The 27,059-nt window shown below is 28.8% G+C and overlaps 1 protein-coding gene, 1 long non-coding RNA gene and 2 other non-coding genes across 4 annotated transcripts in view; 3 read left to right on the plus strand and 1 right to left on the minus strand.

The window, feature by feature from the left end:
• nan (transient receptor potential cation channel subfamily V member nanchung) overlaps positions 1 to 27,059 on the plus strand; it is a 107,977-nt gene that overhangs the window by 40,273 nt on the left and 40,645 nt on the right. The window lies entirely within an intron of this gene.
• Positions 1,605 to 1,677, plus strand: TRNAR-CCU (transfer RNA arginine (anticodon CCU)). The gene has a single exon. It is a non-coding gene; the product is annotated as a tRNA-Arg (tRNA).
• Positions 2,184 to 2,256, plus strand: TRNAR-CCU (transfer RNA arginine (anticodon CCU)). The gene has a single exon. It is a non-coding gene; the product is annotated as a tRNA-Arg (tRNA).
• Positions 19,143 to 27,059, minus strand: part of LOC122269162 (uncharacterized) — a 55,646-nt gene continuing 47,729 nt past the window's right edge. Inside the window, exon 4 of the long non-coding RNA XR_006225011.3 lies at positions 19,143 to 19,795. This is a non-coding gene — a long non-coding RNA (uncharacterized LOC122269162). The remainder of the gene's footprint in view (positions 19,796 to 27,059) is intronic.

Genomic DNA, 27,059 nt, shown 5'->3' on the forward strand with positions numbered 1-27,059 from the left:
ATTAGAAATTTATATGTAAAATATTTTAAGAGCTGCATTCAATAAAACCAAACTTGACCTACCACAGGATTAAGACTAGAAAACTTCAAACTCTTAAAAAGGAATCCCCATTCTTTATTGCTGATTTGAATTTACCAGAAAAATGATCTACAGATTTATGAATTTCGGCTCTGTATTATAATGGAGTTCACATTGACTCAAATGGAGATATCTTAAGAACTGCATGTCAAATCGAAAAAATAAATAATAAAATAAGACTTGTTAGGTATTTTGAAAAAATCTATAAAATTTTAATTTCAGAACCATGACTGGAGGCTGCTTGCGTTGAATTCTATATATGAGGGGGAAAAACTTGGGAAAGCATCAAGTTTGGTATGAATGAATGCTTAACGTGTATTCAAACGTGTATTTTCAGATATTTAATCCTATACGTATTTTTCGACATATTTGATCGACTCAATACATTCTAGAACCAGTATATGCATAATGCATCAATGAATACTATGGAGGTAGAAAAGAAACGAAATGTATGGGAATGAATGTATGTGTATGGAGTGCTTGTTTTTAGAATAGATTGTAATTTTTTCTTCATAATTAATAGCGTTTTGTATTACATATAATCTATTTTGAAGTTCTAACGATTCTTTCCTAATTCACTAAATACCTTTGGAAATTGTTGAAGCAGAAAAAAAACGCAGTATATATTTAAATAATAATTTGTTATGATATTTAGAGTTTCATAGCAAAAATGAACATATGCCACAACTCCTTATCCTCGAGAGCCCTCGTGTTCCAATGGATAAGGCATCGGTCTCCAAAACCGGGGTTTGCGGGTTCGAGTCTCGCCTAGGGTATAAAAATTAAGTTTTTTCAATCCATCGAAATTCATTCTTCAGAAGTAATAGCTTTTCGTATTGCCTATAATATATTTTGAAGCCATGAAAATTCTATCTGAATTCACTAAGTACCTTTGGAAAATATTGAAACAAAAATAATTGTTTTTATCCCTATATATATATATATATATAACAATACTATATACGCGCTATTTCAGGTTTCATGGCTTAAAAGTTAAAAGTTCGAGTCCCGCCGAGGGTATAAAACCTAAGCGTTTGCACAGTACTTCATTGTCCATAAGTAATAGCTTTTCGTATTGCCTATAATATATTTTGAAGCTTTGAGAATCATTTATGAAATCAACAAGTGTTTTTGGAAAATATTGAAACAAAAATTCATAGCTTATATATTTTACAATATGTACTATTTCAAGTTTAATAGCTATAAGAAGCTATGCCACATCTCATTCGCTTTCTAAGCCCTTGCGGCCTAATGGATAAGGCATCGGTCTCCTAAGCCGGGGATTGCGGGTTCGAGTCCCACCGAGGGTATAAAACGGAAGTTTTGTACAGTGTTTCATTCTTCATAAGTAATAGCTTTTCGTATTGCCTATAATATATTTTGAAGCTTTGAAACTTATTTCTGAAATCACTAAGTGTCTTTGGAAAATATTGAAACAAAAAATCATAGTTTACATATTTTACAATATGTACTATTTCAAGTTTCATAGCTATAAGAAACTATGCCACATCTCAATCGCTTTCTAAGCCCTCGTGGCCTAATGGATAAGGCATCGGTCTCCTAAACCGGGGATTGCGGGTTCGAGTCCCGCCGAGGGTATAAAACGTAAGTTTTTGTACAGTGTTTCATTCTTCTAAAGTAATAGCTTTTCGTATTGCCTATAATATATTTTGAAGCATTGCGAATCATTTCTGAAATCACTATGTGTCTTTGGAAAATATTGAAACAAAAAATCTTAGTTTATATATTTTACAATATGTACTATTTCAAGTTTCATTGCTATAAGAAACTGTGCCACATCTCATTCGCTTTCTAAGCCCTCGTGGCCTAATGGATAAGGCATCGGTCTCCTAAACCGGGGATTGCGGGTTCGCGTTCCGCTGAGGTTATAAAACGTAAGTATTTGTATAGTGTTTCATTCTTCATAAGTAATAGCTTTTCGTATTGCCTATAATATATTTTGAAGCTTTGAGAATCATTTCTGAAATCAACAAGTGTTTTTGGAAAATATTGAAACAAAAAATCATAGTTTATATATTTTACAATATGTACTATTTCAAGTTTAATAGCTATAAGAAGCTATGCCATACTCATTCTCTTTCTAAGCCCTTGTGGCCTAATGGATAAGGCATCGGTCTCCTAAACCGGGGATTGCGGGTTCGAGTCCCGCCGAGGGTATAAAACGTAAGTTTTTGTACAGTGTTTCATTCTTCATAAGTAATAACTTTTCGTATTGCCTATAATATATTTTGAAGCATTGAGAATCATTTCTGAAATCACTAAGTGTCTTTGGAAAATATTGAAACAAAAAATCTTAGTTTATATATATTACAATATGTACTATTTCAAGTTTCATAGCTATAAGAAACTGTGCCACATCTCACACGATTTCAAAGCCCTCGTAGCCTTATGGATAAGGCATCGGTCTCCTAAACCGGGGATTGCGGGTTCGAGTTCCGCCGAGGGTATGCAGCGTACCGTTTTGTGTAAGATTTTAATTTATGCTCCTTTAGTAATAGCGTTTCTTCTTGTATAGAATATATTTTGAAGCTCTAAAAATCCTTTCTGGAATCGCTAAGTACCTTGGAAAAATGTTGAAACAAAGAATCATAGTTTATATCTATTTATGTATATGCTATTTCAAGTTTTATAGCTATAAAAAACAAATGCTACCTCTTCCGCTCTTTTCAAGCCCTTGTTCCCTAATGAATAATACATCGGTCTCCAAAACTGAGAATATCTGGTTTAATACCTGTCTTGACCCGTCTTACCTTCTCAGGGGGGGGGGTCACACTAAATGACAATTTGGGAATTGTTTTTCAATATTAATGAGAGTAGGGTACTGATTTTTATACTAAACAACTTCTGATTAGAAATATTTTTAAGAATATTTTTAGCACCGACTAAAATTATATTTTTTAAAAGAACTATTATATATTTTCTAATTAATAACAAAATAACAGATCGTAAGAGTAACTTTTAATCCAGCTAAGTTGGTTTAGATTTATTTGCTTGTATCCGCATTGGACTAGTGCTTTTAAAAACATTTTCCAGCTTTACAATTTCTTTTCCGTGTTCAACTTCCAAGGAATGGCCCTCAATATTCAGGGCTGCGTTATATAAAAGTTGACTAGGTTACTAAGGATCTCTCTTGGAATTAATTTTGTTTCTGCCTTACTTTATACTTTTTTTCAACTTATTTCTTACCTTTTGCGATAAGCAGTAATTGATTTTGAATCAATTTTAAGTTTCAACGTCATGCCCAAAGTTCACCCCGCTTGTATTGTTTTTCTTCACTATAATCCAGTTCGAATCCAACCGGTCGAAGATTCCCGGTGTAGTAAATTATAACTGGTGCGCGTTAAATATGTCGGATTACAAAGTCCTCCATGCTTCCATGAACAATCAATACCTTTGCGGGTACTTAATTGGAGATAGATCTTTCTCTGGTTCAGGACAAAATTACGATCTGTGGATGAATGAATGGATGAATGTATGGGTTCTTCCGATAAACGGGTGTGACGTATGGATGCGTCTGAGAAGTCCAATTCTTAGCCATAGATATCGCCACTGAAAAACAAGACCAATCGCATTCCCCTTGCCTTAATAGCCTACGACGACAATATGTATATAGATATTTGCTGTCCACTGTCGGCAAAAGTAGATTTTGTTGGTTTAAAAGCTAAAATAACCCTTATTCCTTAGAGCTTTGAACGTTGTGTCAAGAGTCTAATATAAGTATAATGACTCTATACTTGCATTAGATAGATATTAGACTATACTTATATTAAACTATAAGAGTCTAATATAAGTCTAAGATAAGTAGTTAATGTTGATGTAGTAGTTGAATACTATATGTTGAATGCGAATAAGTGGTAACGCCATGGTTAACTCTTGGAACAAAAAGTATTGCTATGTGTAAATCGATATGTTTTTCCCCTCACCAACCCCTCACTAAAATTTCAAAAGAAAAAAAAATCGAAAAAAAGCATGCGTCTAATAGTTTTCCATAAAGAATGAACCCTGAAAATTTCAACAATATCAAAAATGTCCAGTATCAAAACTTGTATTAAATTTGGAAAATTGATACTGCAACATCTCTTTTTGATCGGAAGAAAGCTTGGACGTGGGGTCACATCTTATTCAAAAAACCATAATGGTACAAAATATGAAACCCAACCAAAATGTTTGACCATGCTTTTTAATTTGAGCTTGATTTGATTTCATTTGGAATTTTACGGATCCATGATTTCCTTCATTGCGTCAAGTTGCGAATAAAAATTTTGTAGCTCAAAAATAAAAACATCAAACCAATAAATCATAAAACTATTATCTGCCAATAAATAGATTTATAAATAACTCCTTCATATTAACGCAGGTGCAGTGTTGTTTCGCAATAGTTAATTCGATTTTATTTCCGATTGTCTGATTCTTTTAGCGCCGTTATTATTTGCCTCTTAAAATCGATTTAAGTACTATTCTTTAATAGACGTGTAATCATTCCATTATGTTATCAAATTTGTGTTTACATTTAATATATAGATGCTTCAACTTCCAGTTATTATGAAAAGAAACTTAGAAAATTTATCTAGATCAATATTGAATGCTCTATTTTATATCAGCTGAAGTATTGTAACAGCTGCTTAAGTATTATATATACTTTTACCAGACATGCTTCGTTACTCATTTTAGATATATATGGAAGTTAGTATTAAAAGAAAATTATTTCTGAGAAATGTTAAATGCTTGCTTTTTTTCCTTTTTCTAAAAAAGAAAATTTTTATAAGGAACATGAACTTCACAAGTGTTATGCACGCTGTTATATATTCTATAAAATTGAATCAAGATTGTATAAATTATCAACCACTACTAATTATAGATAACTACTACGTATCAAATCAAAATCACTCATCTCATTGATTTTAACCATTAAAATGCACTATATACAAAAAGGTTTAACTTTACACTGCTGACAATTCTTAGCAATTAACTAATTACAATGAAAACAAAAGTTTCGCTTTTATATTTGATTAAACTTTGACTAAAAGAATATTTCGTTCGAATCTCATACCTGTAAATGTCATGCACACTGTTACATATTCAATAAAATTGGTTTAAAATTATATATATTATCTACGCTAATAAATGTAGATAACCAAAACGTATCAAATCAAAATCATTCTTTCCATTATTCTCATTGATTTTAACCCTTAAAATGCACTATATACAAAAAGGTTTAATTTTTTCACCGCTGAAAATTATTTTTACAAATAACAAATTACAATGAAAACGAAAGTTTCGTTTCATATTTATTTAAACGTTAACTAAAAGAATCATTCTGTAAAATCGCTGAGCAATAAATGTTATGCACACTATACATATTCTATAAAATTGGATTAAAATTGTGGAAATTATCTAGCGCTAATAATTGTAGATAACCACCACGTATCACATAAAATTCATTCTATCCATTCTTCGCATTGATATCAACCATTTAAATGCACTATAGACAAAAATGATTAATTTTGCACTGCTAACAATTATTTTTAGCAATTAGCTAACAATTCTTTTTAGCAATTAACTAGCAATTGTTCTTAATAATTAACTAATTAAAGAAAGAAGAAAAGTTTTATTTTTCATTTATGAATTAATTTTGACTAATAGAATTTTTCTGTTGAATTTCAGAACTACAAATGTTATGCACACTGCACGTATTCGATAAAACTGAATTAAAATTGTAGAAATTATCAACCACTAATGGTTGTAGATAGCCACAATGTATCACGTAAAATACATTCTATCCATTCTTCACATTAATATTAACCATTGAAATGCACTATAGACAAAAAGGAATAATTTTACACTGCTAAGAATTATTTTTAGCAATTAACTAACAATTGTCTTTAATAATTAACTAATTACAATAAAAACAGTAGTTTTATTTCTTTATATATGAATTAATCTTGACTGAAAGAATCTCTCTGTTGAATTTCAGAACTACAAATGTTATGCACACTGCACGTATTCGATGAAATTGAATTAAAATTGTAGAAATTATCAACCACTAATGGTTGTAGATAACCACAATGTATCATGTAAAATACATTCTATCCATTCTTCACATTGATATTAACCATTGAAATGCACTATAGACAAAAAGGAATAATTTTACACTAAGAATTATTTTTAGCAATTAACTAACAATTGTCTTTAATATTTAACTAATTACAATAAAAGCAGAAGTTTTATTTCCTTATATACGAATTAATTTTGACTGAAAAAATCTCTCTCTTGAATTTCAAAACTACAAATGTTATGCACACTGCACGCATTCGATAAAATTAGATTGAAATTATCGAAATTATCAACCACTAATGGTTGTAGATAACCACAATGTATCACGCAAAATACATTCTACCCATTCATCACATTAATATTATTTATAAGTTTTATTTCTTTATATATGAATTAATTTTGACTGAAAGAATCTCTCTGTTGAATTTCAGAGCTACAAATGTTATGCACACTGCACGTATTCGATAAAATTGAATTCAAATTATCGAAATTATCAACCACTAATAATTGTAGATAATCAAAATGTATCGCGTAAAATTAATTCTATCCATTCTTCACATTCATATTAAACATTTAAACCATACACATTGATATTAACCATATTAACCATACACTATATACAAGAAGGATTAATCATTACACTGCTAATAATTATTTTTAGCAATTAACTAATTGCCATGAAAACAAAAGTTTTATTTTTTATATTTATTTAAACTTTGACAAAAAGAATATCTCTGTCAAAAGCCAGAGCTATCGAAGTTCTAAAAAAAAACTTTATAAATTAAGAGAGAGAAAATCCCTTCTCTCCATAATAAATCCTTTTTAACACTTTTAAAGATACTTCTAACACAAATATCCCTTTTTACTTTGACATAAACTCTTTAAAGCAGTGCGGAGGGAAAAAAAACATTTATCAATCGGTAGTCTGGCACCTACGCCTTAACGTTTAGCCTTCATGCGTGAAAAAGTTCTACCTACACTTAATGGTGTTTGTACTAAAACATCCTCCAAACGTTACTTTCTTCAGATAAAAGTGAAACGCATTTTTCTCGTAAAAATAAATCTTTCTCAAGATTTTTTTCATCATATTTTTAGTTAGATCTGTTTCTGTTGAAAGGAAAAGGATTATAGGTTTTGTATGAGCGAGAGGACGTAAAATAAAACTAAACAAAACGTGAGTCAAGCGTAAGAAAAAAGTCACGGTTAGAGCGAAAATAATATTTTTTTAATTTTTGTTTTCAGCTTCATATATTTTAAAAGATAAAACTAATATATTTTTTTATTTAATGTATTTTGAGCATAATAATATAATTTTCTTGGTTATATTTTTACCAATTCAAAAATTCTTTATAGCAAAAATTACACTTATTATGTTGGTAATAATATTTATTTGTATTGTAATTTATTTTTGAAAATAAAACTAACGTATTTCTGTTATTATACTTTTAGTAAATAACATTCACTAAAAATACGTAACACATAAAAGGTTAAAAACTTTTTATGAACACCGAATTAATATATATATATATATGATTGATAATAGATATAACTAATATGATGTATATAAATATTTCATTATAAAGATATAAATATTTCATAATGGATATATAAATATTTCATAATATATATATAAACTAATACATTTTATGAAGAAAAATCTAATATATATTTTTCTTCTTTTTCTTCTTGATTGACTCGACAGCCCTTTGAAGGCCAAGGCCTTCTTTAGAGTCGTTTTCCACTCTGCTTTCTTCCTCACCATAAGTCCAGTGAATTTAAGATTTATATATTTGTTATAATACTTGATTACTTGGTTAGAAACATCATTCGCTTCAAAAATATAGAAATTGGAAATAACAGTCGCCATGTTTCAAGCTCTCAAAACGAGGCGCCCTTTCGTTTCTGCTCATTCACGTCTGTCAAGTCTTGCAAATGGGCGCCAGTTTTTCAGCACTTGAATCATGTCGACTTTTTTTTCCAATTTATATATTTTCGTGAAGAATGAAGTTTTTAACCAAATAATACATTAACGCTTCAGTTTCTTGGGATTATGTATTTAATATATTTGTAGTATAGTGTATTTTAAGACAAAAATATCTTACGTTTAACATAATATATTTACACACACTGGTCAATAAATTAGAAACCCGAGATAGATTTTGTTAAATTCTGGCTAGCGTTCAAGGGTCTAGAGGAAGTATTATGATATGGGGCGTATTATGCTGGTATGAAAGGGAAGTACTGATGTTTTTGCTCTTGTTCAGGTCAAAATTATCACCTGTGGATAAATGAGGTGCGAATGTCCTTCCTATAAACTGAAATGTGACATTTGTATGTTGTCTCCTGATCAACCTCATGGATTTTCCTAGACCGGCGCCAATTACCCATTGTGCAGCTCTAGTGTGACGCAATTAGAAGTACCGTATCGTACCTGAAAAACAAAAAAAACATACAACACCTGGGCATATTGGTAGTTGAAATGCATCCTGTAATGTTGTATTATCATTTAAAAGGTGATGCACACTTCAATGACGATAATGCAACTATATAGTGGCAGAAAAGTTCAAAAAGCGAAGAGGGAAAACAAAGAGCCCAGCAAACCTGAACATATTGGTAGTTAAAGTGTATCCTGTAATGTTACATTATCATTTAAAAGGTGATGTACACTTCAATGACGATAATGTAACTATATAGTGGCAGAAGAGTTTAAAAAGCGAAGCGGGAAAGCAAAGAGCCATGCAAACCTGAACATAGTGGTACTGCATCCTGCATTGTTACATTATCATTTAAAAGATGACGTACACTTCAATGACGATAATGCAGCTATATAGTGGCAGAAGAGTTCAAAAAGCGAAACGGGAAAACAAAGAGCCAAGCAAACCTGAACATATTGATAAATAAAGTGTATCCTGTAATGTTACATTATCATTTAAAAGGTGATGTACACTTCAATGACGATAATGCAATGATATAGTGGCAGAAGAGCTCAAAAAGTCAAGCGGGGAGAAAAAAGCTAAGACCCGGACATATTAATAGTTCAAGTACATCTTGTGATGTTATATGGACGATAATGCAACTGTACACAATAGTAGAAGTGTTCTAAATTGGTTCAATAAGCGTCAATCTGCTTTCCAACATCTTCCCTTACCATCGCAAAGCTCGAATCTGAACCCAATAGAAAATGTTTGACCAAAGCACATTCCATAGCAAACTTCTCATCCATCTAGTGGATAGGATCTTTAAGTCTGCCAATGCATAGTTTTCTCTGGGCATGAATGCTCTCCAAGCTTTTAGAATCAACGTCTAGATAAACTTAAGCTTTTATCAGTGCCTAGGCCTACATAATTTTAGGATGTTATGAAACTGCTATATTTTTACACTAAATAATTCTTAACGTGAAGTGTCTGAAAAATGCACACTAGTCCAAATTTCTTTTAAAAAACACACCGTAAAGAATTACGATAATAAGTTCTGTTACCCTGAGCGCAGAATCCGTAAAATCCCTTTTACCTTTATACTCATTTTTTACCGTAAAATTTTAATCATAATTTTTGCAGTATTATTTATTTAATTACATTGATTCAATGATTTTACCGCAATTATTACAGTAAAAATTACAGTGATTCAGATTTTTTGTTGCGTAAACTTTTGAGGTTAAAATGGGTTTTACGGTGAAATGTGCTGGCACCCTGAGTGCCCGGTAATCCGGAATTTTTGCACTGTGCACAAGAAGGTGAAATTTATGCTGGGAGATGCAAAACATTTAAAATAAATGCAGGAGACCATGAATATGTGTCAATGCTCTCAAAAGCATTTAAAGGTTGTATAAATTTAAAATAGATAAATAACTAGAATCAAATTATGTTAAATTCTCGATTTAAAATTTTTAATCAAAAGTTATTTTAGATTTCACGCGCATATTTCATTCAATGTATTTCTTCGCTGATTCCTGAAAATTTTGATATTTCGCAAGTCCACTGCTAAAATTGTGGTAAAAAGTATTTGCACCCTGAGTGTAACATCCGTAAAACCCATTTTACCATAAAATCCATTTTTATCGTAAAATTTCCTACCTTTATTTTGACAGCAATATTTATTAATTACAATGATTCAATAATTTTACAGAAAATATTACTATGAAAAATACGGTACATCAGATCAGACATAAAACATTTGAGGTTAAAATGGATTTTACAGTAAGAATGTACTGGCACCTTGAATGCTGGTACTTTTTAGCGTAATTTGATCCGGAATTTTTTACAGAGCAATAAGGTATTGAAAATATGGTAAGAAACCATACAGATGTGTCCTTGCTCTAAAAAGCATTTAGAAGTTGCACCAAATTAAAGCAAATAAATAAAAAAAGTCAAATTATGCTAAAGTTTTAATTAAAAAATTTCAATTACAAGTTTTATTAAGAGTTTACACATACATTTTATTTAATCTAACTAGGATTTTTCCAATTCCTGAAAATTTGGATATTCTGCAAGTACACTGTTAAAAATGTCTGGATCAAATTACGATATAAAGTACTAGCACCTTGTGTACAGCATCCGTAAAATCCGTTTCACTGTTAAAATACATTTTTACAGTAAAGCCTTATACTGTAATTATTAGAGTAATATTTGCTTAAATACAATACAGCAAATATTACTTTAAAAACTACGGTATATCAGATTTTTGTTCGTCAAAATTTCATGGTAAAAAGTACTGGCACTCTGAATAGCTTTTAGAATATTGCAAAACCTTCTATTGTGGAAATTCGAGAGAATTTCACTCATGAAGTTAGGATATTAAGTAAAAGTAAAAATGCGTTTGCAAGCAAAAATTAAAACTTTAAATTGCTGTTCTTTCATTTTCCTTCAAGAAATAGAGCTTTAATGCTTAAGTGATTAAATTTATATTACATTTTTTAATTTTATATTTTGTATTAAAATATAATTGGGTTTGTTTATTATCTTACTATGAATTGATTATTATCTTGCTATGAATATTAAATATACAGAGACTACTATTAATATTAAATATACTAGAAAACTATAAAATATACAGAGATAAAATTTCATGGATAAAAAGGTCTGTCTCACTTTTATATATTTTGTACTCCTGTAATATTTTTCGCACTCTATAATATTTTCCTTATCACTTCTAAGCAAACATACTTTTTTATAATTTCTTATGAAATGTATTTCTTATGAATTTCGCTGCCATTATAATTTAAATACCTTTTAGAAAATTGCTCAAAATAAAACTTCTAGCGTGGAAATCCGAGAGAATTTAACTCATAAAGTTTATTAAGTAAAAGTAGAAAAGCGCTTGCTAGCAAAACTTATTTTTGTTCTCATTTAAAATGCTATACTTTCTTTAAGCACGCCAAGTTTTTGATGCTTTTCTCTGACGTTAAACTTTTTAACCTTTTTAAGCTTTTAACAAAATATGGCTTCTTCAGTAATCCAATTTTGTTGAAAAATCGAACGTTTCTTATCTTCTAAGCTGAAATAAAAAACAATAACGCAAATTAAGGCCATTTTCTCTTTCCATCTTTTACTTCAAAATGTCGTGTTATGAGGTATAAAATGCATAAAACATGATGTATTATCGTAAACCATTAAATATTTTGTACCATGAAACTCTGCAAAAAAGGCATATCAAAAAATAAAATAAACTTTTCAAATAGATTTTTCCAATTTTATTCGTTATCAATATTCACGGAGTTCACGGAGAAAACAATTCTGGTACAATTACCGTACTATATGGTAAAGAAATTTCTGGTAATAAAAACCAAAATATAAAATATTTAAACCCTTCATTTGGTAATTTTTTCATTCATATGATAACGGTTTCATCGGAAATTCAGGTTTTCCAAATTATAGTTCTTATTTTCACATCAAGTAAAAATTACAAAAAAGTATCTTTAACACAATAAATGGATTTAATACCGTAAGGTAAAGTAATAAAATTACCAAATTACCACTTTTACCATACTTAATCACATAATATAAAGTCATATTTTATTGCTACTTTACCCAAACCATTACTGAAGCGTTTCGGTAAAAATTACCAAGATTTCTGGTGTACCCATAGAGTGAGAAACGCGGTAATTTTTACCATATTCTGGTAGTTTTGATCATACCTTTTTATCAGTGTTATAAATTTCAAATGTAAGTTTTCGTTATTGATTTATTAGAATTTCGAATATTTACATGACGCAGTTTTTAAATAATAATAATGGTATTTACTCTTCAAAGAAATCAAAGTAAAGCAGGAAAAAAAATTTCTAAGCTTATATTGTTCGAATGATTTCTAGAAAAATATTCCTAGTTTTCAATACGAATTTTGCAGCTGTATACAACTTTTGAGGAAAGATTCTTTTTGTCTTTAATCTCATAAGGAAAGCGATTGTTCGTTATTTATTAGGCTGCACTAATGTTTTAGAGCTTACGTAACTTTGTAACAGATGTTTGTTATTTTAAAACACCCTGGAGTGCACTCTACACTTCTAGGTATTAGGTTCATTGCATAAAATAATTTTCTCTCTCTCTTTTTAAACGAATTCCAGTGACTAGATTAAAGAATGATTCTTATTATTGATTAAAGAATGAAAGAATGATGAGAATGAAGACTTAATTTTTCGTTTTTTAAAAGAAAGTGCATATTGTTAAACCTACTGCTTTAATTATGTTGTTTGTCTCGAATTGAGTTTACAAAGGCAGTTACAATACAAAAGCAGTACGATGCTCCAAAAAATAAATAAATAAATAAAACGGACCACCCTGAAGTCTAATGATTGGATCTTGACGTTCTAGGACTCAATCTAGATTCGAAGGGGAACCACAAATATGCAAACTATTAGTGCAGATTACATTTTAAATCATGATATCAGACAGGCAATAAAACGTACTTTTTCTGAATAAACATACCTTTTTTATGATAGATTCAGTTTTCGGATCCTCAAAATATAGGGAATAGCCTCAATCTGGGAAATGTGGTCCCCATAGTTTGCTCAAGAGAGGAATCAAAAGTTTGGTTACTTTTAACCCAAAACACCCGAAAAGTTAATTTTACTTTTTGGGTATTTCACCATATATACGAAACCTTTTTCATTGAATTGAAAAGTTTCTTCATACAATTATAAATTCGTTTATCCAAAAATACCATGCAAAAGATAAATTTTAATAAATATTTGGTATTTGATTTAATAATAGTCGAAAGCGTTTTTTAACCGCGAGGTATAAGAAATTTGCATCATTTTAAAAAATATAATTTTACGTGACAAAAATTCAAAATTTGAGGGAAATTGATAGTATAGTTGCTGAAAAATTGAATTATAAATATAAGAATTTTTTAAAATTAGATTTCTCATTAACTTTTCGACCGACTTCACTCAAATTTTGGGTTTTGACATGCAAAATTATTAAAAATTAAATGCAAAATTATTTTAAAGAATATAATTTTGCATGACAAAAATTCAAAATTTGAGGGAAATTGATAGTATAGTTCTGAAAAATTGAATTTTAAATATAAGAATTTTTTAAAATTTAATTCTTTTATTAACTTTTCGACCGACTTCACTCAAATTTTGGGTTTTGACATGCAAAATTATTAAAAATTAAATGCAAAATTATTTTAAAGAATATAATTTTGCATGACAAAAATTCAAAATTTGAGGGAAATTGATAGTATAGTTCTGAAAAATTGAATTTTAAATTTAAGAATTTTTAAAATTAGATTTCTCATTAACTTTTCGACCGACTTCACTCAAATTTTGGGTTTTGACATGCAAAATTAAATTCTTTAAAATTATGCAAAAAATCGTGTACCTTATAATTCAAAATTTTTTCGAATCTCATTAGTTAAAATAATAAAAAATGATAAATATACTAAAAATTATTTCTGCATGAAATTTTCTTTGAATAAATGAATTTTATAATTGTGTGCAAAATATTCTCGAGATATGCGAAATGTGCAAAAAGTAAAATTAACAATAAAGGGTCCTAACTTTGAACCGCTCTCCTGATCAAACTATTGGAACTATATTTTCCAAAATTGTTCACCCCATATTTCGGAAATTTGAATCCATCGAAAAAAAATTATGCTTATTTGGAAAAAGTATATTTTTGTGTCTGATTTTGTAACTTTAAATATCATCTGCACTAGTTAATTAACATATTTTAAGTCACCCCCCCCCCGAATCACTAAGATTGAATCCTAGAACATAAAGATCTGATCATTAGATCAAAAGTTTAACAGGGCAGCCCAATTGTCTATTTATTTTCATGCACTGTACAGGCAGGAGTTAAATGGTGCATATAGATAAAGAATAAGATTGCACATAGGTAAAGAATAAGATTGCATATAGATAAAGAATAAGATTGCATATAGATAAAGAAGTATAAAAATTATTACAATAAGAAAAATTTTTTAAAAATTTTATTAATATTTTGTTGAGTACGGAGACTATGTGTGCGAATTACACAAATACCATACTGATAGGAAAACAAATATCTGGCTCACTTAAAAGAAACATCACAAAGGCAGCATTTTTCTGATTCAAAAATTCATAATGTTGTTACAATTAAAAATTTTATGTAGGTTCTATTAAAATTTTTTGAAGAAATATTTTAAGTTCCCCTTACTTAAAGAAAAATTGTAAAAAAACTTTAATTCATTTTTATTGCTTCACGTGTCTTGTTTTTCAGAATCAATTTTCAATCAAATAAGGTCTTCGTTTTTTTTTAGTTCTTTTTAAGTTGGTTTTCATTACACATAAGAAAAATCTAACTAAATACAAAATAGAACTACCTCTAGAATATTGTTAAAATCTGACCCCCTCCCCTCCCATTGTTGTTTAAAACTGAAAATAGATTGAGGTAAATGAGAGATATGAAACTTTAAAAATAATTAAAATCTCCAATAAGAAAAATTATAAATTTAGTTAGGATCACTCAAAAATTAATTTTTTATCGGTTGATGATCATTTAAAGTAAATATTATTAACCGTTTTGGAGTTCATTCCGTAATAATAATAATAGTTATATAAGGTGTTCTGTAAAGTCCGCTCTTAATAAATGTTTTTTATAATCTTTATAAGAATGGAGGAAAAAAGATGCGCTTATTACGGATCACAATTTAATATTTAAAGGAGATTTGCTATTGCACTCAAAGAAAAAAATTTAATTAAGGAAGGTGATTGTGTTTGAGAATCAAAATACGTTTGATTGCAGGCACACTGTTAAAAAAATCCGAATCAAATTACGATAAAATGGATTGTCTGCCGGGGTGCAGGATGATGCATCCAGGGTGGCAGTACTTTTTACCGTATTTTGATCCGGAATTTCTTACAGTTTAGAAACTTGAAGGTGCTACTATTAATCCTCGTTAAACTCTTCTGTTCCTTTCGCAATCAAACAGGTTTGTATATTCCCTGCACCCGTTTACCTCAAAAGTGGTTTGTCATATCTAAATAACATTTTTGCTTTTTTTTGCCTAAATATTAATTCTCCTAATGTGTATACATTGTTGTCTTCATTTCTCAGAAGGTGGTTTCCAAAAATACATATATTTATGGCGGTCTTTAAGCGACACCCAGATATTTCCCATTTAATTATTAATAGGAGCTCATTGAAATCCAAGCGCAATATTTTGAATGTTTTTAAAAATCAAATTAATGATATCTATAACTGTGATATTTAAGCGCTTGCATCCTGTTTCAAAAACTGGAGTTTTAAAAATAAACGAAATATTAAAAGATCTTAATAAAATTCTAAACCTTTCGGTAGGAATAGCATCTTTTCCAAAGCTCTTCTGAACTCCAAAAAGAAAATATATGCATATAAATCAGAGAGTAAACAGTAAAAGCAATTTTTTAAGCTGCAAAGAACACTGAATTTGATTATTTTTCACATCTAATAACCTGGCAAACTATTTCACTGCTAGTCTACTATTTGTCTAGACTATTTCATATCTTCAGAGTAGTCTAGTATAATATATTTACCAAACAACTTCTTGTCTGGAAAAGGGATTACATCAGCTTAATAATTGACACTAGAGTTTTAATAAATCATTGAACTACAAAGAGAGCAAAAATATTAAAATAAATATTTAAAGTTATGGCTTAGACAACAAAATTACATGAATAACAGCTAATAACTTGAAACGCGTTCTTTATTCTTACACTCAATGTCTTTGAATACTAATAAGAAATAATTATTTTAATGAATGAAAATTTTATAGTAAATGATTTCAGTAGTTGGTGTTTAAAACGCATTTTTCTGCTTCCTGATGTCTAAATTTTTCCATAAATATAATGCATTTTCTAACAAAAAATTAAAAATAATTCTTCTAAACAGTCTGAACCTTTACATTATTCTGAAAACATTTTAAAAAGCATTTTAAAATTTGATACGAAACATTATTAGTAACATTACAGTAAAAATGTATGAACACATGTCCTCTGAAAAATGTTTGACATATGAAATGGATCATAAGCGTTTCGAATGCTATGCGTCTTAGGTGTTTATCCTTATTTATATTTTTTGTAAATTTTTCAATCAAATTAAGACTTTTCGCAAGAAATAAGTAGATTGGGGCAAGCATTAATCAGTAATAAATGACTGTACAACTTAGTCTGTAAACACCCTATTAATTTTCAAACGGTTGTAGCTATAATTATAAAAATGGTGCCCAGGTATAGTAAAGTGGCTACAACCTGGTTTATAAAAAACTGATATTACTATCTCTATCTTGAAAATGATACGAGGTATGAAAGGTGAAATTATGATTCTTTTTTAAAAATAAAACGATAGATCTTAAACGTTTAAAGTTTATTTCTTTATTCTTTACATATTTCTTAATTCTTTATTCTTTATATTTCTTATTTCTATATTTCTTATTTCTTTAATCTTCATATATCTTTATTCTTACGTTTAAAGTTTATTTCCTTATTCTTTATATATTTCTTATTTCTATATTTCTTATTTCTTTATTCTTTATATATCTTCCTCCAAAATCGTCTGATTGTTTTTTTTTTTTTTTCGAGATATCATTTTTCATGGTTCATATTAATTCCTAGGGTATGCTTAGAAAGTTCGCCCATATTTTTATGCATATTTGTTCCTGTTACTTAATAAAGAAAATGAATTTTTTTTCTAGAACCTTCCCTTATACAAGAGCAATGTCTAAATTTGATTCACTACGCAGCGCAGTTACATAAAGCAAGCTTAATCACGCTCCTACAACGTGAATTTAAAGATGTGTTTTACTAGTTCAATGCCTTACTCGCGAATAAGATGCCTCTCAGTTAATGGCATACAGCCAAAGGCCAAAACCTCACCTTACTTTCGCCTTGAATTTGATGTACAAAAGCCGTAGTGTTTGGGTTGAAAATCGGATTGTTTGTAAATTTAACTCGAGGAAAACTTGTTTTCTTCGGAAAAGTAAACAAACTCTATTCGCGGATGCTGTGTCATTTGTAATCAGATGCGGTGAAAAAAAACTCTTTTTCTGGAAAATGAAATCGGAAAATAATTTGTTATCATTTAGTCATTCTAAATGTATTTTTATAAATCTAAGCAAATATTTTTGTTTTTGGAAAAAGTATAGGAGTTTGTTGTTTGAAGAAAACAGCGGAATAACTTTTTTTCGAAAATTTTTTTTTTTATTTAATCATATTTTACACAGTATAATTTTTCCTTTCTATTTTATATTTTATGACCGGCGCTGAAAAGACGATCCAATTTTGAGCTAGCGACTATTAATGTTCAACTCCATAGCCTTGTAATTTTGAACCCAACCCAAAAGACGAGGGAACTCCTGGATCAAGTATTAGAACAAACTAGCCTTAATCTGAGACCTTTCGATGGAAGAAACTCGCCTTTACATTACATGGAGAGGAAAAGCACATAAACTTCCCACGATTAGCGAGACGGCAAAGAGATCCTTACCCATCATGCGTCTCCCACAGAGGATATTTTACGTCAACATTGTGGTCAGTGCGAGTCGGGAGCTGAATCAGCCACCGCTGGGTTTCAAACCTGGGTTCCCTCATGAGGCGGTGAAAGCTTTATCGCCATAAATAAATCGCCTGCTCTAAAATTACTTATTTAAATTTTTTGATTGATTTAAAAATATAATTTATTTATTTTTTGTTAATTAGCATTAAGTTAGATATAATTTTCTTACTAGAACGCTATATTGCTGGAAACGATAGAAATTATTACTTATTGAATGCAAGCCTGGACAATCTTTGTATAGTTAGGCTAGGGACTACGTAATAATGAGCCTCAGTTTTTAATTGTTCAAAAGCTCCCGAGCTTTTTATGTAAGCAATGAAATGTTATTACATGCTGTGCTATTTCCATACGAATATTCTGAAATTTTGTAAAATAGCTTTCTGAAAGCAATACTAAGGAACAGTTTAATGTAAAAATACCATCTTTGAAGAAAGATTAACTTATTACCCCAAACCCTATAATTTTTAAAACTATTTTTTCTGATTTTGATCATTTGTTATCGTGTTAAAATAATTAGAGATAATAAAATTATGAATAAAAAGGATAAATAGAGTTTCTTTGAACATAATTACATAAAAAACTGATGATGATAATTTTACCGTAATATAATATTTTTATTATAGCATGGATAAATAATTTTAATATAGGATAAATGAAAATCTTGACAAACTTCTTCATTTCATGTTTTGACATCTCAAAAGAGGATCGAAATATAATTTACATATTATTTCCATAAATGAATAATAAATCTCTAAGAACGACGTATTTCATTTTTCAGAAATATTTATTTATTTACTCTAGAAATATATATGAGTGTGCTGACTTTTAAGAGACTGATAAAGCTAACATCGATAACATTTTATTATAATTTTCATAATCTTTTAATATTCTATCGTTAGTGAAATAATTTGCTTTTAATTTAATTGAGGAATTTAATTTTTTCCGATATTTGGTAGTAAATAATTTATATTAAGAAATTTTATTGCAATGAAAATTATTTGTTTTGTAATATTACAAATTGGAAAGTTTTGACGAAAAGCATATTCTTTGTGTTTTTTTCATATAGTTAATGCAACAAATGTTAATATCTTCATAATAAAATGTAAAATTTCGTACACATTTCGTGAATTAATTTATTTATAATATATAACTTTTTACACAATTCTTTCTGGCATAACAAACATATATTTTTTGTTTTTAATCTTAATACGAGTAGTTTTGACGAAAAGCATATTCTTTGTGTTTTTTCATATAGTTGATGCAACAAATGTTAATATCTTTATAATGAAACGTAAAATTTTGTATACATTTCGTGAATTAATTTATTTATAATATATAACTCTTTACACAATTCTTTCTGGCATAACAAACATATATTTTCTGTTTTTAATCTTAATAGTTTTGACGAAAAGCATATTCTTTGTGTTTTTTCATTTAGTTGATGCAACAAATGTTAATATCTTTATAATGAAACGTAAAATTTTGTATACATTTCGTGAATTAATTTATTTATAATATATAACTCTTTACACAATTCTTTCTGGCATAACAAACATATATTTCCTGTTTCTATTCTTTAATAAGTCCTGATACATGCAAATAGTTCATTAAAAAAATATATGAATTTGGTCCTGAAAAATAAAAATCTTACATTAAAATTGTTATATATTTATGACAATTGAAAGTATTTAAAAAAATGATCCAATAATCAAATTTTCTTACTACAAAGAATCTGCTTCAATTGAGGAACTTAATAACATATACTCTTCGATGTAAAAAGTAAAACTTTATGCATATTAAACATAAAAATAAAAAATAAGGTTACGATTATTTATAATCTGGTTAAAATTCATGAAAGTGGAAGGAAAATTGAATGAATAGTTTTTAATTTATTTTTGAAACGATTTTAGGAAAAAAAAGACTTGTTAAAAAATAATTTAGAAGTTGGTTCACATTTTAAAATTTTTGATTTAAACTTCGACAAAAAAATAAAAAAGCAACGCATCATTTAGCTAACTTTCCGTTAACTTGAAGAATTTAATTGCTTTTTTAAGTTTAATATTGTGTTTTTTCTTAAATACAAAATGAAGCACCACACCCAACCATGACTAATCATTTAACACCGTTTTCAGGGTTCTATCGTTTAACAACTAGATCAGCAAGGTTGCCACGGGTGACTAAAATTACAAAAAAGTGCTAACTATTGAAATTTAAAATTCCATTAAAAGAAATTAAAATTAGCAACTAATTAAAGCATATTTTTCCTGTTTACTACTGAAAGAAAATGCAAAAAAATATTTATACGTGAAGAATATGAATGTAAGTCATAGTTGTTGTTGTCGTTGGAAATTAAGGCAGAAGTGGTGTGATTGTTCTTGTTTTCTAGTGGCGCCATCTATGGCCAAGACTTCTGCCACACCGGTTTATAGGGCTGACCTATTCATACATTCATTCATCCACAGATCGTAATTTTTACCTGAACCAGAAAACGATCAATCTCCAATTCAGTACCCCCAGAGGTATAATTAGCTATTGGAACATAGGGGACTTTGTGACCCGACAGATTTAACGTACACCAGTCACCATTTAATGCACTGGCAGTCTTCTGTCGGCTGGATTCGAACTCGCGTTCTAACTAACGTGAGTCCAGCTCTCTGCCAACCAGGCTATCATGGCTTTGTAAATCATAGTGGTAGATACGATTAAATAATTAAAGAGGTAATAAATAAATAAAATTAATTGAGTTTCTACCACGTTTCACATAAATAGTCGGCTGTGGCATCGCTGGAGCAGGAATGCCTCGTATTTTTTGACCAGGTCACACGCCGTGGACAGCGTGTGAACTAATAGACCGAGAGCACTTACAACCTCAATATATTCACCGTGCTCTTTGCGCATGTATGTCGGTTATTAGAACATGTGCTAGGATCGAACTCACAATTACTGGCTCTCAACGCCTTAACCGTCTGCGGTACTAGAGCACTTGAAACAAAACGAGATTTAACAATCATGCGGCTCAATATTCATTATTCTAACAGATTATGTAATGATTCGATCATTCTATTGTACAATTGATGCAATAATATAAATGAAAATATCAAGTTGTTGATAGAATAAATGTATAAAACTGTAGCCTAAACTGAAGAAAAAAAATTTGTCAGCACAGAACAGGAAATCGTTTTCTTTTTTAAAAAAAGAAAATAGCAGGAAATCATTTTCTTTTCAAAAAAAAACTTGTATATAAACAGAATCCTGTTTTAATTAACAGTTAGCTTCTACGTTTAATAAACATCATCCCTTGATGTCAAAATATATTTTTCAAAGATAAGGGTTCTTTGAAACCTATCGAACAAGATGGAACACAGGAAAAGAAACTCTTTAAGTAAACAAAGATTTTCCTAGGTTTATCTTAGGATGAAGATAAGAGATTACGAAGAAAGTGATAGGTTCTTATCTCAATATGCAAATGCATCACGACCCGGACAACCTTCATAATAAACTCAATGTTTACAAACAAGCTGAGTTTGCTAACTTTCATCTCACTTTTTTTTAAAGTTAAGTACCTTACAAAAATAGCAAAATTAATAAACTGGCGTTATCTCTTTAAAGAAAAGTTCAAAGTTTAAAAAGGAAATTGAATAACTTTTTTTTCATTATTATGCTGGATTTAGAATTTAATCATACTTCTAAAATCCATTTTAGAATAAACTATACTGAAGCTTTTTAAACTTTATTTTATTATGAGACAAAAAAAGAGCCAGGTTTTATTAAGATGTGTTGAAATTTTATGCTAGAAAGCAAAGTATTTTGAAATTTTGTGAGAATTATTCTGCCGATATAAAGAAGTATCTCCAATATTTCAAGTTTGGAGAAAACATTTAAAATGCTTAAAGTTTGAAATTAGCTTTATCAAATTATCTTTTTGATAAATTTCTTTATGAAATTTCTTTATGATTCAAGATTTTAAGAGGATTTCTAACGAAATTTGGTAGAAATTTGAACAATTACTTCCAAATTTTGGATTTTGTCATTTAAAATTATACTATTTAAAGGGTAAAATTTAAGAATAATTTCTTGTTAATTATAAATGTAGTAGTTAAAAATCGAAATAGTTCAAAATAATTTTTAAAAAAAGTATTTTTATGGTATGTTCTTAGAGTAAATAATGGATTAATTCCCCGACATGGAGTGTTTAGAGTTCCCTCCAAATTATTTTGTCAATCCCGTTCGAAAACAGACTGAAAAGTTTAATCAGTTTTCGTCTTAAGAGAAGAGTGGAGGTATTCTTTTCTTCTCTTTTTGTTAAACAATTAATAATAAATAAACAATTTTGAGTAGAAACAAACTTTTTATTTTGAAACAAAATATTTCACCGACAGTATTTTTGTCCCTTTTTCATTAAAATAAAATTCCATACAAAATATATATTTAGAAATTGAGAATTTGATTGATGCATTTTAAGTAGTACAATCAGACAGCAATCAATCAGTAGGAAAGTTTCTTAAACTTGTAAAAATCGAGCATTGCACTTTACCATTAAAACCTTTTTGTCGTATTTTAATTTTTCACAATACTTAAAACATTGATTCGCGTGAAAATTATGAATCGAATGAATGGAAAAATTAACCGTTAACCATCAAACGATAAACCTCTGAAAAGTTGAAGAAATTAAGAGCGGCTCCAAAAACTTCGTAACAAAACAGACCCAATGTATACCTATTTAAGTTTTTTTTTAAATATTTAATTTACGTAAATAGTTCTGAAAAAAAAGATACAATGTAGAAGACAAAAAGTAAAATTAACATTTATGTGATCAAAAATTTCAATAGTTCTTCGAATTAAACCACTGGGCCCATATTATCCAGATTGCGGCTAACTTCCAGTTTTGAGCTTTTATTTCTTTATTTTATAACCGTCGTTGAACAGCCGACCCAATTTTTGGGTTAACGACTACTAATGTTCAATGCCGTAGCCTCGTAATTTTGAACCCAATCCGGAAGACAAGGGAACTCCTGGATCAAGTATTGGGGGAAATTGGCTTTCGTCGAAGACTTTTTGATGGAATTAACCCGCATTTGCTTTTCAAGGAACGGAAAACCACGAAAACCTCCCATGGTTAGTCTGACGGCAAGGGGATTCTAAACCATGATCTGTCTACCACTGAGGATATTTTACGTCAGCACTGAGATCTGTGCAAGCTGAATGCGGATTTTGTATCGACCACCCATCGCTGGAATTCGAACTCGGTCCACCTCATTAGAAGGAGAACGCTCTATCCTCTGAGCCATAGCAGCTCCAGTTTTGAGATTTAAAAAACATTAACCCATTTTTAAGATACAGTTATTCCCAGAAAGTGCGGGATTTGTAATTGGTTAAATCATCTGCACAAATTAATCAGCATATTTAAGGCATTATTGAGCTACGTAGAATTCCAAAAAAAAATTTCCGATTCGATGAAAATCCGAATATTAGCTCAGAGGTTATCGATATATTCTCCGTTTTTTTCTCTTTTCTTTTTTATCACACTGTAAAATACAAAGTGGCATTTCTTAAAAATTTAACACTGTAGAAAATTTTCCCATTTTTCAGGTTTTTGTGAGATTTGGTAATTATCATAAATCTTTTTAAAAAAAATTTTTGTCTGTTTTAAATTCTAATTCGTTTGTATTAATATTTATATTAAGTATTAGTTTTCTTCAATAGTGCGTGTAATCAGTGCCTTTTCGACTGATTATTTATATTTTTAGGTCTTTTCTTTAATCACACTGTAAAAAATTCAAGTAACGATTAAATGTACCGGTACTTTTTTCAGTTAAATATATTTTTACCAGAACAGAAAATCTGATATACAGTAATTTTTGCTGTAATAATTATTGTAAAATCTCGGAATCACGCAGATTAAATAAATTATATTGTAAAAACTACGATATAATATTTTACGGTAAAAAAAGATTCCATGGTAAAATGGATTTTACGAATAATACACCCAGAGAGCCGGTATTTTACAACGTAATTTGATCCAGAATTTTCACACACACGATCAATGTTTATTGAAATCACAACTTAGGTGCATTTTTAAAACTAATTTACGTTTCTTCAAGTTATAGTCAAGTCAAGTCTAATTATAGTATAAATATCAGTTGACGATTAAATAGTCTAAACGACGCATAACTGTAGCAAGAAATTGATTTGATTAGTAATAACGAAAGATATTTGAACATATATTTATTATTATAAATAATCAACCTTTTAATAATAATTATGTTTATCAGTAATTCAAATTGCATAACTTTCATATCTCATTATTAAGAGTTTTAAAATATTCATAAAATTTAACGAAGTTTTGATAAGAATCTCCATATCCAGACTTTTGGTTAGGAATAATTTGCTTTTGTAAAATGAACTGAAAAAGAATTTAAAAGCAGACGTTGTTTTTCTAGACATAATGCATATCCCCTGTTGTTTTAGTTTTTGTGCTGGAACACTGACAAAGCATATCGAAATAGCGTGCCAAATCGTTAGAGCACAAATATTTTAAAGTGTTCTGTCTAGCGTTAAACAATTTTGGTTACAAAACTATTATTACTTATAATTTAAAATGAAAAGTGTAGTTATATGTCTGAACTTCAAACAAAAAATATTATTTTAAGCACGCTGAATGGTTACCAATAATAAACTAAAGTCTCTAGAGAAATGTTTTAATGGCAGTTTAGAAAAAAAATAATAATATTAATTATTATTCGAAGTTACCAACTCTTCCGGTTTATCCGAAAGATATTTTTTATGCATTGAAATAAGGAGAAAATTTATGCTTCCTATTGGAAAAAAAAATTTATTATTATTATTATTCAAAGTTACCAACTCCTCCGGTTGATCCGGAAGATATTTTTTATGCATTGAAATAGGGAGCAAATTTATGCTCCTTATTGAAATAATAATAATTATTATTATTATTTTTATTCGAAGTTACCAACTCCTCCGTTTTATCCGAAAGATACTTTTTATGCATTTAAATAGGGAGCAAATGTATGTTTTGATATTTAATTCTTGATTTATTAAATTTGTTAGAACTGCACAGAGGAAAACATTCTGGTAAAATTACCGTGCTGTATTGTAATGACATTTCTGGTAATAAATACCATAATTCTGGTTAATAAAATGAAATATAAGGTAATTAAACCATTTATTTAGTAATTCTTTCTTTCATATGGTTTGCCGGAAGTTGTGGGCCTCCAAAATTATAAATAGTTCTAATTAGCACACATATTTAGTCAAAAAATACAAAATTGTGAAGTAAATTTAACCGAATAAAAAAATTTTATTCCATTACTAAGGAATCATGATAAAATTATCAAATTTTACCACATTTACCAAAATTTATCACATACTTTTAAACCATATTTTAATGTTAATTTTACCATAATCATTACCAGAGCTCTTCGGCTAATATAACCTAGTTTTTTTATGTTCCCATAGAACCAGAAACTCAGTAGATTTTACCATACTCTGGTAGTTTTGATCATGTTTTTTTTCTCAGTGTGATATTAACTACATCGTAATTATTTAACCTAAACACACATATAATATATGTGTTTGATGCTGACGAAATTCGAAAGAAATATTTTTGTTTAAAATTATCAAAGCAATAGTAATTTCACAACATTAAAAAAAATCGCACATTTTACTACTCACATAGAGTGTAAAAAAAAAAAAATACATTTTTTAAAAAAAACGGAATATATGCAGCAATATATGCAATTCATATTATAGCATTTTTAAATTATGAATTATAAATTTGAGCCTAGACCAGTGTTTCCCAAACTTATGACTTTTGTGCACCCTTTCTAAATTTTTCGTTAAGCTGTGCACCACTAATAAAAAAATTAATGTATTTTTTACTACAAAAAATTGCACAAAAGTTAAAAATCACAACTGGCTATTGACACCACTAATTATTAACTGTTAACTCTGCAAAAAATAGCCAATAGAAAAATATGTAATAGCAAAATTTCATAGCTAGCTTTGCTTTTAAAAAAAAAAATTTAAATATTCGCTTGTTGCAAGATACTTCGCATAGGAACGCGTACCCCCACTAAACTGTTCCTGTACCCCTGGGGGTACGCGTACCACACTTTGGGAAACACTGGCCTAGACTAATACAAATCAGCACTATAGATTTGTTTAGATAATCTTTTTGTTTATATAACCATTTTGAGAGATCGAAGTGTCATTTTTTACCGTACTTTTTATAATGAATTTGTGAATATGTGATTGACTGATTCATCATTTTATCAAATCAAAGTTTCAAGGTTAAGTAATAATTATAAAAATTTAATGAATTTTTTATTTTTAATTATATTTGCCTTATTGTATTTTAATTTTTATATATTGTGTTTTCCAATGAAAATTATTAAAACATAAAAATATTTTATCAAATACAAAAGTTAAAATCCTTGTTGACATAACGTAAACACAAAAAGAAGTTGTGTATCAACTTTGTGATATTTGCTTTAATTTTACTAACATTTTTTATGAATGAAACGTATTTTTGTTTTGAACAATTGATTAGATTTATTTGTTTTATTAGCTCACCGATACCATTTCATTTATTTCTAACCTTCAAAGATAAGTTATTTTGCGCAGTCGTTTTATAATTTCTATTTGTTTAAGAAAGTACTGTATCTGAATTACTTTAAATTAATGTTTTGCGAATTATTAATCATGAATTATTAATTTGAGCCTAAACTAATACAAATCCACATTATAGATTCGATTATATAACCTTTTTGTTTATATAACCTTTTATATAACAATTCTGAGCGCTAAGGAAATTGAAGTTTCATTTTTGAGATACTTTTAATAATGATTTCATGAATACGTGATTAACTGATTCAC

This window comes from Parasteatoda tepidariorum, chromosome 12 (assembly GCF_982258835.1).
Source record: "Parasteatoda tepidariorum strain Cologne lab strain chromosome 12, Ptep-v5.0, whole genome shotgun sequence".
NCBI lineage: Eukaryota > Metazoa > Arthropoda > Arachnida > Araneae > Theridiidae > Parasteatoda > Parasteatoda tepidariorum.